The following is a 12,952-nucleotide window of genomic DNA, read 5'->3' on the forward strand; positions in this document are numbered from 1 at the left end:
ACCAGTACAATTCCCCATAAAAGTCCCTGAAGACCCCATTAATGTCCACCCCCCTTCGCACCACATTGCCTCACCTATCCGTCACTCCACCAATCTCCCTGGCCGCGTCACGCTTACGAAGCTGATGCGCCAGCATCCTACTCGCCTTCTCCCCATATTCGTACACCGCTCCCTGTGCCTTTCCCCACTGAGCTTCCGCCTTTCCAGTGGTCAGCAAGTCGAAACTGGCCTGAAGGTTATGTTGCTCCCTCAACAGTCCCTCCTCCGTAGCCTCCGCGTATCTCCTGTCCACCCTCACCATCTCCCCCACCAACCTCTCCCTCTCTCTTTGCTCTCCTCTCTCTCTATGGGCTCGGATGGAAATCAACTCCCCTCTAACCACCACCTTCAATGCTTCCCAAACCGTCCCCACCCGGACATCCCCATTATCATTGGCCTCCAAGTACCTCTTGATACACCCCCGAACCCACCCGCCCACCTTCTCATCCGCCAGCAGTCCCACCTCCAGGCGCCAGAGTGGGCGCTGGTCCCTCTCCTCCCCCAGCCCAAGGTCTACCCAGTGCGGTGCGTGGTCCGAAATGACTATGGCTGAATACTTGCCATCCTCCACCCTCGAAATCAGCCCCCTACTCAGGACAAAAAAATCGATCTGGGAATAGACTTTATGCACGTGGGAGAAAAATGAATACTCCTCGGCCTCGCAAACCTCCAGGGATCCACCCCTCCCATCTGGTCCATAAACCCCCTCAACACCTTAGCCGCCGCGGGCCTCCTGCCCGTCCTGGACATGGATCGATCCAATGGGGGATCCAGCACCGTGCTGAAGTGTCCCCCCCCCCCCACCCCCCCAGTATCAAGCCCCCCGTCTCTAGATCCGGAATGCAGCCCAACATGCGCTGCATAAAACCCACATCATCCCAATTTGGGGCATAGACATTCACCAGCACCACCCGCACCCCATGCAACTTGCCGCTCACCATCATATACCTCCCTCCACTGTCAGCCACCACCTTTGACGCCTCAAACGACACCCTTTTGCCCACCAGAATCGCCACCCCCACCCCCCCGATTTTTTTGCATCCAGCCCCGAATGAAGCACCTGGCCTACCCAGCCCTTCCTCAGTCTAACCTGGTCCGCCGCCTTCAGGTGCGTCTCCTGGAGCATAGCCACGTCCGCCTTCAGCCCCTTCAGGTGCGTAAACACCCGGGCCCGTTTGACCGGCCCATTCAGCCCCCTCACATTCCAAGTTATCAGCCGGATCAGAGGGCTCCCTCCCCTGCCGACTAGCCATAACCCGTCCCTTGCCCGCCCCAGGCCAGCGCCCCTCGCTCGGTCCCCCTTGCAGACTCCAGCTCCTTCCTGGCCATCTCAGCAGCAACCCGGTACCCCCCCCCCCCCCCCCCCCCCCCCTTTGCAGGCTAGGACCCCTCCCAGCCACGTTACTCCCACCATAGCACTCCCGTGAGCCAGCTAACTTCTGCTGACCCCAGCAGCTCCCGCCACACCTCCAACCCCTCCCAACGTGGGGTTACTCCTCCTCCCCCAGACCCATCAGCAGACCCTCCTCCTCCCCCTCCCGCTCTTGCGCGGGGAAAAAAGCCGCATTCTCAGCTCCGACCCCGCCCCCTCCCACCCTCAGCGCGGGAAACAGAAGAAAAGCCCGCGCTTTCCCTCAGCCCGACCCCGCCCCCGGAAAAAAAGACAGCACCCCACCCACCCTAGAAACAACACACAACCAGCTTAAAACAGCATGAAACAGCATAAAACAGAGACCCTTCCCACCAAACGTTAACACAGTTCTTTACAAACCCCCGACCCTCGGTCAGAGTCCAACTTCTCGGCCTGCACAAAGGCCCACGCCTCCTCCGGGGACTCAAAATAAAAGTGCCGGTCCTTGTAGGTGACCCACAGGCTTTTTCTGTGGAGCACCGCCTTCGTCCGGTTGTACCCGGCCTTCCACTTGGCAACCTCCGCACTACAGTCCTGGTAGATCCGCACTACCATGTTCTCCCTCTTGCTGCTCCGCTCCTTCTTGGCCCACCTAAGCACGCACTCTCGGTCAACGAACCAGTGGAACCGCACCAGCACCGCCCGTGGCGGTTCATTCGATTTGGGCCTCCTGGCCAGTATTCTGTGGGCCCCCTCCAGCTCCAGGGGCCCCTGGAAGGACCCAGTTCCCATCAGCGAGTTCAACAAAACGACCACATAGGCCCCCAGGTCTGACCCTTCCAGCCCCTCCGTGAGGCCCAGGATCCGCAAATTTGTCCGCCTTGACCGGTTCTCCATCTCCTCGAACCGCTCCTGCCACTTCTTGTGGAGCGCCTCGTGCATCTCCACCTTTATCGCGAGGGCCGCGGCCTCATCCTCTCTTTCAGAGGCTTGCTGTCGGAGCTCCCGGATCTCCACCCCCTGGGCTGTCTGCGTCGCCAGCAGCTTGTCCGTATTCGCCTTCAGCGAGTCCAGCAGCTCCACTTTGAGCTCCTAAAAACAGCGCTGGAGACTCTCCTGCTGCACCTGCGCCCATTCCTCGAGGCCTCCGCCGGCCGCCATCTTGATTCTCTTCCCCTGCTTTTTCTTAGGTGCTGCCACCGCTATTCTGCTGGCGCCGCTCCTGGTCAAGACAAAAGACCACTGGGGATACGCTGCAGACAGCTTCCCACGTCGGGAACCGTCGAGCAAGTACCGCTGGGGGCCCTTAAAAGAGCCCAAAAGTCCGTTCCTGGCGGGAGCAGCCGAACGTGTGGCTTAGCTCCGCATAGCCGCAACCAGATGTCAGGGGACAAAAAACATGCACAACACTCCAGATACAGTCTCACAAATGCCGTGTACAATTGAAACAACACTTCCTTACCTTTTATACTTTATTCCTTTCGCCAATATTCCATTCGCTTTCTTTCTTACCTGCTCTACCTGTATGCTAGTTTTCTGCAACTTGTGCACCGGAGATCCCTTTGCACCGGAGAACCCGGAAGTCTCTCCACATTTAGATAATAAGTTGCCTTTCCATTTTTCCCACCAAAATGGCTGACCTCACACATTAAACTTCATCTGCCACATTTTGGCCCACTCGCCTATCCATTTGTAAGGTTCTTATTTCCTCATTGCAACTCACCGTCCCACCTATTTTAGTGTCACCCACAAATTTGTCTGCAGAACCTCCTGTATCCAAGTCGTTAATATGGATTGTAAATAGTTTGGGCCCAAGGACCGAACCCTGTGGCACCCCACTAGTTACATCTTGCCATCCAGAAAAGGACCCATTTATCCTGACTCTGACTCCTATCCATCTGCCAGTCTTCTATCCAAGCTAATAAGTTACCCCTAAACCCATGTGATATAATCTTGTATATTAACCTTCTGTGTGGCACCTTATCAAACACCTTCCAGAAGCGCAGATATGCTACATCAAAAAGATCCCATTATCCACTTGGTTTTTTACATCTTCAGAGTACTCTCGCAAATTAGTCAAACATGATGTACCCTGCATAAAACCATGCTGACTCTGAAAGATTGCATTTTGATTTTCCAAATGTCCTGATATTACTTCCTTTAATAATGGATTCTAACAATTTGCCAACAGACGTTAAATTAACTGGTCTGTAAATTTCCTATATTCTGCCTCCCTCCGCTTTCTGTTACATTAGTATTTTTCCAATCCACTGGAGCTTTTCCCATGTCCAGGGAATTTTTGAATATTATAACCAATGGATCCTCTTTTTAATAATTAAAAAAATATATAATCCTAGTCTGAAGATGTGCAGGTTAGGTGGATTGGCCATGCGTTAGCTGGGATTTGGGGATGAGGTGGGGTGTGGGTCTGGGTGGGGTGCTCTTTCAGAGGGTTGGTGCAGACTCGGGTGGGCTGAATGGCCTCCTGCTGCATTGTAGGAATTCAGTGGATTCCATGTATCTTTCTTCAGATGCTATGCCATCCGTGCATTCTACTTCCATTGTGTTCGAACCCGTTTATTCTTTCATTCATTTTGCAAATGAAACCAAAAAAGTGTGTTTTTTTAGGATTTTTCAAAGACTCAAATTTATTGAAGTTCGTTTCCCACCCATCCAACCAACAATGACTGCTGCTTGTCTTTATTGTTTTAGCTTTAGTCCTTCCTCTGTGAAATTCTTGGCTCTTTATCCCCTGACTTAAATGCTGCTCCCACCATTAAGTTGGCTCCAGGAAATTCTGTTTCCTCTGTCGTGCCAAGTCATTTTCCTCTCAGTAACTCTTTATATAGCCCAACTCTGTCTAATATATAAATACTTCTCTGGCCACATTCCAATGTCTCTTGTATTCCTGGACCTAATACAAGAAACTGATTTATTCATAATCCTTATGCCATCTTCAGCCTCATGCCATCTTCAGTCTCATATGTATGCTGTTTTATCTATCATGTAATCGTTTTCATTTTTCTTCATTTTACCAAAGCTGCCAAAGTTCAGTTTTTCTTAATTTTTTTCTTCATGTACTGGAAATATATTATCTTTCATGATCTCTTCTGTATCTCCATTGTGTTGCAATTAGGACTAATTGCACAGTCTCCAGAACCATATTTTCATTCCTGTACTATTATAGATGCAGTAAGCCAAATGGTCTCTTGCTGTAAACGATTTTCAAGATCTATTCTGAAACAAAAATGTCCCAGAGACTAAAATAACTGGTCAGTGCAATTCGAGGCCATGGAGAAAGATTTCAAACCGCACGGAATAAGGGGACATATGGAGAGCAGACAGCAAGTGAGCGAGATGTAGACCAAGTGCAAAGTGCGGAATTTGGTTCACATGAGCATTTGGTACAGGAGGAAAGAGGTACTCACTTTTCAACCTTTTTTCAGCCTCCAGTAGCTGTAGAAGACATGAGTTGCACACCAGAAATAGTATGTAGAGACAGCGGTGAGAATTTGAAAGAGCTAGGGTGGGGGTTGAATCTCAGGATTCAGGACATTCTGAAGAAAATCAAAGTGTAACGTAACAGGAAAGAATGCAAGTGATTGATTGGTGAGCATTTTCTCTATCGCCCTCATCTAAACTAGGGGATTTTAATTGGGGTAAGTGTTACATTAATTGAAATTATAACATCTGCTCAGACAGGACAAGGAGCATTAATTAAAATGTGATTTTTTTTTTTGAATAATTAATTAAACACCGAGTGGATGGCAGCTGTAACATGTGGGAGCTGGTGAAAGCCTATGTGATCCATCGCATCCACAGATGTAACTATCTGTGGCTTGTGGAACTCCAGCTCACAGTTAATGAACTGGAGGCCAAGCCTCCAACATTGCAATGCATTCGGGAGGGCAGAAGTTAGCGAGATCTTGGAGTGGATTCTCCGATTTGCAGATTAAGCGCTGACTGCGGCATGGGAACAGTGGGGTTTTGCGGCAGTAAAAATGGCCCCCTGTAACCAGTCTCGCCAGCCCTGGACCACCCCCCACCAGACCCTGCCAAATGCCCCCCCTGCCAGCGGAACACACCCCCCCCACCCCCCCCCCCCCCCCCCCCCCCCAGTTTATGAAAAATAAAGGTTGTGTTCCACGCCGTCGGGAACTTGGCCCATCGGGGGAGGGCCTTGGGTGACATCCTGAGGCCATCCCGATGGCGTGCGGCGTACTCTTTGAGCACGCCGTTTTTGAGGGTGTGGACAATCACAAAAGCGCCGCTGCTCCCAATTTCGGCGCAAACGGTGATTCTCTAGCCAGACACCGAACGCTATTTCGGCGTCAACTACCGGAGAATCCCACACCTGTTCCAGGAGGGGGGTTACACCCATTAATATGGGGTCTTTTGATTTGATCAGGGACAAGACAGTGTGAATGCTTGAGGCAAGTATGGGGATTGAGAAGCTAGAAATGGAAACGCCTCAGTCCTTGCAATTGTCCAGCAAGTTTGAGGTTCTTCCAGCTTGTGTGGATAAAGAGCAGTGGCTGCAAGTTTGAAGCAAACTGGCCATGACACGGTGGTGCAGGGAGCCGTTCAACTGGTGGCATTGTAAATATTGTAGCTAGGGAAATGGATACTGTTCTCTACAGCCACGGGTAAGTCTCCGGAAGGCTGTATTGCCTGCCCAGTGTCAGGGTTCAGGACATTTGCTGTGGGCAGTACAGGAACTTGGAGTGGGAGGGGGAGAATTCAGTTGTTGTGGTCCATGTAGGTACCAACAGTATAGGCAAGACTAGGAAAGCGTTTCTGCTTGAGGCATATGAGCAGCTCGGAGCTAAATTTAAAAAGTAGAACTACAACGGTGATGATCTCTATTGTTCCTGAACCAAGAGTGAACTGACAACGGGTAAGTAAGATTAACAAGTTGAAAACATGGCACAAAGATTGGCGTGGAAATGGGTTTCAATTCATGCGGCACCATGGAGGAAGTGGGTACTATACTGTTGTTATGGCCTTCACCTGAACCATGCTACGACCAATATTCTGGGCAGTACCAGGATGGTAGACTGGAATTTATCCTAAATAGTGTGGAGCAAGGGATCATGTGAGGAGAGATATGGTGAAATAAAGAAAAATGGCAAGGAAATAGAGCAGGGGAGTCGCATAGGTAATGATAACCACGTTTGGCAGGAAAGGCAGAGCAAAGGGTCTTTAAAATACACCAGTTGATAAGTCCAGAATTTGCAAGAATGGTAAAAAGACAGAATTAAAGACTGCATCTGTATGTGCGCAGCATTTGTCACAAACAGATGAATTGATAGCACAAATAGAATGCATGACCTAATAGCCATTTCAGAGAGGTGACCAAGGCCGGGACCTAATTATTCAAGGGTATTTGACTTTTCATGCAGGATAGGAAGCTAGGAAATGGTGGTGGAGTAGCTCTGTTAATTAAGGATGGCAGTACACAAGTGAGAGATCACCCTCGTTCAGTTTAGGTAGAGATAATAGCAAAGGGAAGACGTTACTCCTCCCAGCCACTGGTCACCCTGATCCAGGGAATTTTCCTCCCAGTTTATACTTTGTTGTTTTCCAGTGCCTTCATATCAACACCAGCCAGCCTAAGCAGGAACTTTCAAGCACTTGTACTGATTGAGAATCTGTCAGGTGTTGGTGGCCCACTGTGGGCCTAGGTGGTCAGAGAAGAGGTTTCCTGGTGGTCCCATGATCTGGCCGATCTGTCTGCAGACACTGGGACGTGGACTCGCCTTGTGGTGATTTTTATCACTGACTATATTACTGTCTGAGAGGATGTACTATTTGCCCTCTAAAGCAGGCTCTTAATTTTTTTTTATACAAGGTGTTTAGACAGTCTCTTTTTAGCTCTACAATGCAATCCTTCCAAATGTGTTGTCTCCACTTAATAAAATAAATGTACCTTTTGCATAAAAAAATTGTGTTCCAACACTAGCAAGTTGCAAATCTCAGCTTGGGGTTGCATTTTTGGTTATGGAACAAGAATCACCCGCAGCTTCTGTTTTTCAGTATTATGTAGTGGTCTCTGCTGGTAATTTCAAGTTATTTATTGGGTAAAAAAAACAAGCCTTCAACAACAGTGCTCACTGTCTAGGTTCATACATAATGACCACTTCACCAAGTTACTAAAGGGTGTTACTAACCATCTGATTAGTAAGTTTGCAGACGACACAAAAATTGGTGGAGTTGCGGATAGTGAAGTGGATTATCGGAGGGTACAGCAGGATATAAAGTTGTTGGAATATTTGGCTGAGAAATGGCAGATGGAGTTTAATCCGGACAAAGAACAAAGAAAATTACAGCACAGGAACAGGCCCTTCGGCCCTCCCAGCCTGCGCCGATCCAGATCCTTTATCTAAACCTGTCTCCTATTTTCCAAGGTCTACTTCCCTCTGTTCCCGCCCATTCATATACCTGTCTAGATGCTTCTTAAATGATGCTATCGTGCCTGCCTCTACCACCTCCGCTGGTTAAGCGTTCCAGGCACCCACCATCCTCTGCGTAAAAAAATTTCCACGCACATCTCCCTTAAACTTTCCCCCTCTCACCTTGAAATCGTGACCCCTTGTAAATGACACCCCCACTCTTGGAAAAAGCTTGTTGCTATCCACCCTGTCCATACCTCTCATAATTTTGTAGACTTCAACCAGGTCCCCCCTCAACCTCCGTCTTTCCAACGAAAACAATCCTAATCTACTCAACCTTTCTTCATAGCTAGCACCCTCCATACCAGGCAACATCCTGGTGAACCTCCTCTGCACCCTCTCCAAGGCATCCACATCCTTCTGGTAATGTGGCGACCAGAACTGCACGCAGTATTCCAAATGTGGCCGAACCAAAGTCCTATACATCTGTAACGTGACCTGCCAACTCTTGTACTCAATACCCCGTCCGATGAAGGCAAGCATGCTGTATGCCTTCTTGACCACTCTATCAACCTGCGTTGCCACCTTCAGGGTACAATGGACCTGAACTCCCAGATCTCTCTGCACATCAATTTTCCCCAAGACCCTTCCATTGACCATATAGTCCGCTCTTGAATTTGATCTTCCAAAATGCATCACCTCGCATTTGCCTGGATTGAACTCCATCTGCCATTTCACTGCCCAACTCTCCAATCTATTTATATTTTGTTGTATTCTCTGACAGTCCTCCTCGCTATCTGCAACTCCACCAATCTTAGTATCATCTGCAAACTTGCTAATCAGACCACCTGTACCTTCCTCCAGGTCATTTATGTAGATCACAAACAACAGTGGTCTGAGCATGGATCCCTGTGGAACACCACTAGTCACCCTTCTCCATTTTGAGACACTCCCTTCCACCACTACTCTCTGTCTCCTGTTGCCCAGCCAGTTCTTTATCTATCTAGCTAGTACACCCTGAACCCCATACGACTTCACTTTTTCCATCAACCTGCCATGGGAAACCTTATCAAACGCCTTACTGAAGTCCATGTATATGACATCTGCAGCCCTTCCCTCATCAATTAACTTTGTCACTTCCTCAAAGAATTCTATTAGGTTTGTAAGACATGACCTTCCCTGCACAAAACCATGCTGCCTATCACTGATAAGTCTATTTTCTTCCAGATGTGAATAGATCCTATCCCTCGGTATCTTCTCCAGCAGTTTGCCTACCACTGACGTCAAGCTCACAGGTCTATAATTCCCTGGATTATTCCTGCTGCACTTCTTAAACAAAGGGACAACATTAGCAATTCTCCAGTCCTCCGGGACCTCACCCGTGCTCAAGGATGCTGCAAAGATATCTGTTAAGGCCCCAGCTATTTCGACCCTCGCTTCCCTCAGTAACCTGGGATAGATCCCATCCGGTCCTGGGGACTTGTCCATCTTAATGTCTTTTAGAATACCCAAAACTTCCCCCTTTCGTATGACAATTTTACCTAGAATATTTAAACATCCATCCCTAGCCTCAACATCCGTCTTGTCCCTCTCCTTTGTGAATACCGATGCAAAGTACTCATTAAGAATCTCACCCATTTCCTCTGAGTCCACGCATAAATTTCCTCTTTTGTCTTTAAGTGGGCTAATCCTTTCTCTAGTTACCCTCTTGCTCCTTACATACGAATAAAATGCTTTGGGATTTTCCTTAACCCTGTTAGCCAAAGATATTTCATGACCCCTTTTAGCCCTCTTTATTGCGCGTTTGAGATTCGTTCTACTTTCCCGATATTCCTCCAAAGCTTCATCAGTTTTCAGTTGCCTCGATCCTATGTATGCTTCCTTTTTCATCTTAGCTAGTCTCACAATTTCACCCGTCATCCATGGTTCCCTAATCTTGCCATTTCTATCTTTCATTTTCACAGGAACACGTCTGTCCTGCACTCTAATCAACCTTTCCTTAAAAGACTTCCACATTTCAAATGTGGATTTACCCTTAAATAGCTGCTCCCAATACACATTCCCTAAATCCTGCCGAATTTTGTTATACTCTGCCTTTCCCCCAATTTAGTACTCTTCCTTTCGGACCCCTCTTGTCCTTGTCCATGAGTATTCTAAAACTTACGGAATTGTGATCGCTATTCCCAAAGTAATCACCGACTGAAACATCAACCACCTGGCCGGGATCATTCCCCAATACCAGGTCCATTATGGCCCCTTCCCGAGTTGGACTATTTACATACTGCTCTAAAAAAACTCTCCTGGATGCTCCTTACAAACTCTGCCCCATCTACGCCTCCAACACTACACAAGTCCCATTCAATGTTGGGGAAGTTAAAATCTCCCATCACAACCACCCTATTGCTCCTACATTTTTCTATAATCTGTCTGCATATTTGTACCTCTACTTCATGCTCGCTTTTGGGAGGCCTGTAGTAAAGTCCCAACAATGTTACTGCACCCTTCCTATTTCTCAGCTCAACCCATATTGCCTCAGTGCTCGAATCCTCCATCGTGCCCTCCTTAATTACAGCTGTGATATCATCTCTGACGAACAATGCAACTCCTCCACCCCTTCTACCTCCCTCTCTATCCCTCCTGAAGCATATATACCCTGGGATATTCAGTTGCCAGTCCTGCCCTTCCCTCAACCAAGTCTCAGTAATACCAATAGCATCATATTCCCAGTTACTGATCCAAGCCCTAAGTTCATCTGCCTTACCTGCTACACTTCTCGCATTAAAACAAATGCACCTCAGACCACTTTTGCGTTCATCATCTCTTCCCTGTCTACTCTTCCCCTTAGTCACATTGAGTTTATTGTCTCATACCTTACTGGCTTTAGTTGCTGCTTCTTTACTGACCTCTAACTTCCTAATCTGGTTCCCATCCCCCTGCCACATTAGTTTAAAATCTCCCCAACAGTGTTAGCAAAAGCACCCCCTAGGACATTGGTTCCAGTCCTGCCCAGGTGTAGACCATCCGGTTTGTAATGGTCCCACCACCCCCAGAACCGGTTCCAATGTCCCAAAAATCTGAACCCCTCCCTTCTGCACCATCTCTCAAGCCACGTATTCATTCTGACTATTCTTGAATTTCTACTCTGACTGTCCCGTGGCACTGATAGCAATCCTGAGATTACTACCTTTGAGGTCCTACTTTTTAACTTATCTCCTAACTCCCTAAATTCTGATTGTAGGACCTCATCCCTTTTTTTACCTATATCCTTGGTGCCTTTATGCACCACGACAACTGGCTGTTCACCCTCCCCCTTCAGTATGTCCTGCAGCCGATCGGAGACATCCCTGACCCGAGCACCCGGGAGGCAACATACCATTCGGGAGTCTCGTTTTCGACCACAGAAACGCCTGTCTACTCCCCTTACAATTGAATCCCCTATGACTATAGCCCTGCCAGTCTTTTTCCCGCCCTTCTGTGCAGCAGAGCTAGCCACGGTGCCATGAGCCTGGCTACTACTGCCTTCCCCTGGTGAGTCATCTCCCCCAACAGTATCCAAAACTGTATACCTGTTTTGGAGGGAGATGACCGCAGGGGACACCTGCACTGCCTTCCTGCTCTTTCTCTGCCTTTTGGTCACCCATTCCCTATCTCCCTCACCAATCCTAATCTGCGGTGTGACCAACTCACTGAACGTGCTATCCACAACCTCCTCAGCATCGCGGATACTCCAAAGTGAGTCCATCCGCAGCTCCAGAGCCGTCATGCGGTCTAACAGGAGCTGCAGCTGGACACACTTCCCGCACATGAAGAAGTCAGGGGCATCGGCCGCGTCCCTGAACTCCCACATTGCGCACGAGGAGCAGAACACGGGTCTGGGATCTCCTGCCATTTTTACCCTTTACCTTAACTGATTACAAATATAGTATCAAATAATTAATAAGTGAAAGGAATAACAAGTGTGAGGTAATGCACTTTGGAAGGTCCAATGCATGTAGGAATTACACAATAAATGGCAGATCTCTTGCGAGTACTGACGGGCAGAGAGATCTGGGCGTGCATGCCAATCGATCACTGAAAGTGGCAACGCATGTGGGTAAGGTGGTCAAGAAGGCTTACAGCATGCTGGCCTTCATCGGTCAGGGCATTGAATATACAAATTGGCAAGTCATGTTGCAGCTGTACAGGACCTTAGTTAGCTGAGGGGCTGGTTTAGCACAGTGGGTTAAACAGCTGGCTTGTAATACAGAACAAAGCCGCAGCGCAGGTTCAATTCCCGTACCAGCTTCCCCGAACAGGCGCCGGAACGTGGCAACTAGGGGCTTTTCACAGTAACTTCATTGAAGCCTACTTGTGACGATAAGCAATTTTTATTATTAGGCCTCATTTGGAATACTGAATATAATTCTGGTCACCACACTTCCAGAATGTTGTGGATGCTTTGGAGAGGGTATAGAAGTGGTTTACTAGGATGTTGTCTGGTGTAGAGGGCATTAGCTATGAGGAGAGGTTAGATAAACCCAGTCTCACTGGAATGACGGAGGTTGAGAGGCGACCTGATAGAGGTCTACAAGATTGAGTGGCGTGAACAGAGTGGATAGTCAGATGCTCTTTCCTAGGGTAGGAGAGTCAAGTACGAGGGCACATAGGTTTAAAGTGTGTGGGGAACAGATGTGCAAGCAAGGTTTTTTTCTTACACAGAGGGTGGTAAATATATGGAACCTGCGGAGGTGGCGGACCAAAGGGCCTGTTCCTGTGCTTTATTCTTTATTCATGTCGCAGAAAAAGGAGGTTTCAGGAAAGTTTTCAGACTCTTGAATAGAACCCCAATTTCAGATCTCCTTCTCTATCTGGGCCATCCACTGTCTAGTTGGGTTGTATGTGACTACCAAGGTCAAAAGTTAAGAGTGAGTGCTTGATCCTATTACTAGGAGGAAGTGTGTTGTATTGCATTCCAAAAACCTAGTGACAATTAAGATGGACTACAACATGGAGGAATTTAATGCCAATTCCAAGTGAAAATGTGATTGAGGATTTGCAACTCTTCCTTTTCATATTTTTTATGAAAAGGTTTGAGTGTAATTTGGGATTTCGTATTTCATTAATCCTGGCTACTCTGGTAGTTATCAACGACAAATATTTCACCTGTCATGTACTAATTAAGAATTCCTTT

At 48.0% G+C, this 12,952-nt stretch overlaps 1 protein-coding gene across 5 annotated transcripts in view; it reads left to right on the top strand.

Moving 5' to 3' along the window:
- The window catches only part of pkp4 (plakophilin 4), a 322,789-nt gene that overhangs the window by 230,891 nt on the left and 78,946 nt on the right, over positions 1–12,952 (top strand). The gene's annotated exons all lie outside the window — the stretch shown is intronic.

The sequence above is a fragment of the Scyliorhinus canicula genome, chromosome 2, assembly GCF_902713615.1.
Source record: "Scyliorhinus canicula chromosome 2, sScyCan1.1, whole genome shotgun sequence".
Classification (NCBI taxonomy): domain Eukaryota; kingdom Metazoa; phylum Chordata; class Chondrichthyes; order Carcharhiniformes; family Scyliorhinidae; genus Scyliorhinus; species Scyliorhinus canicula.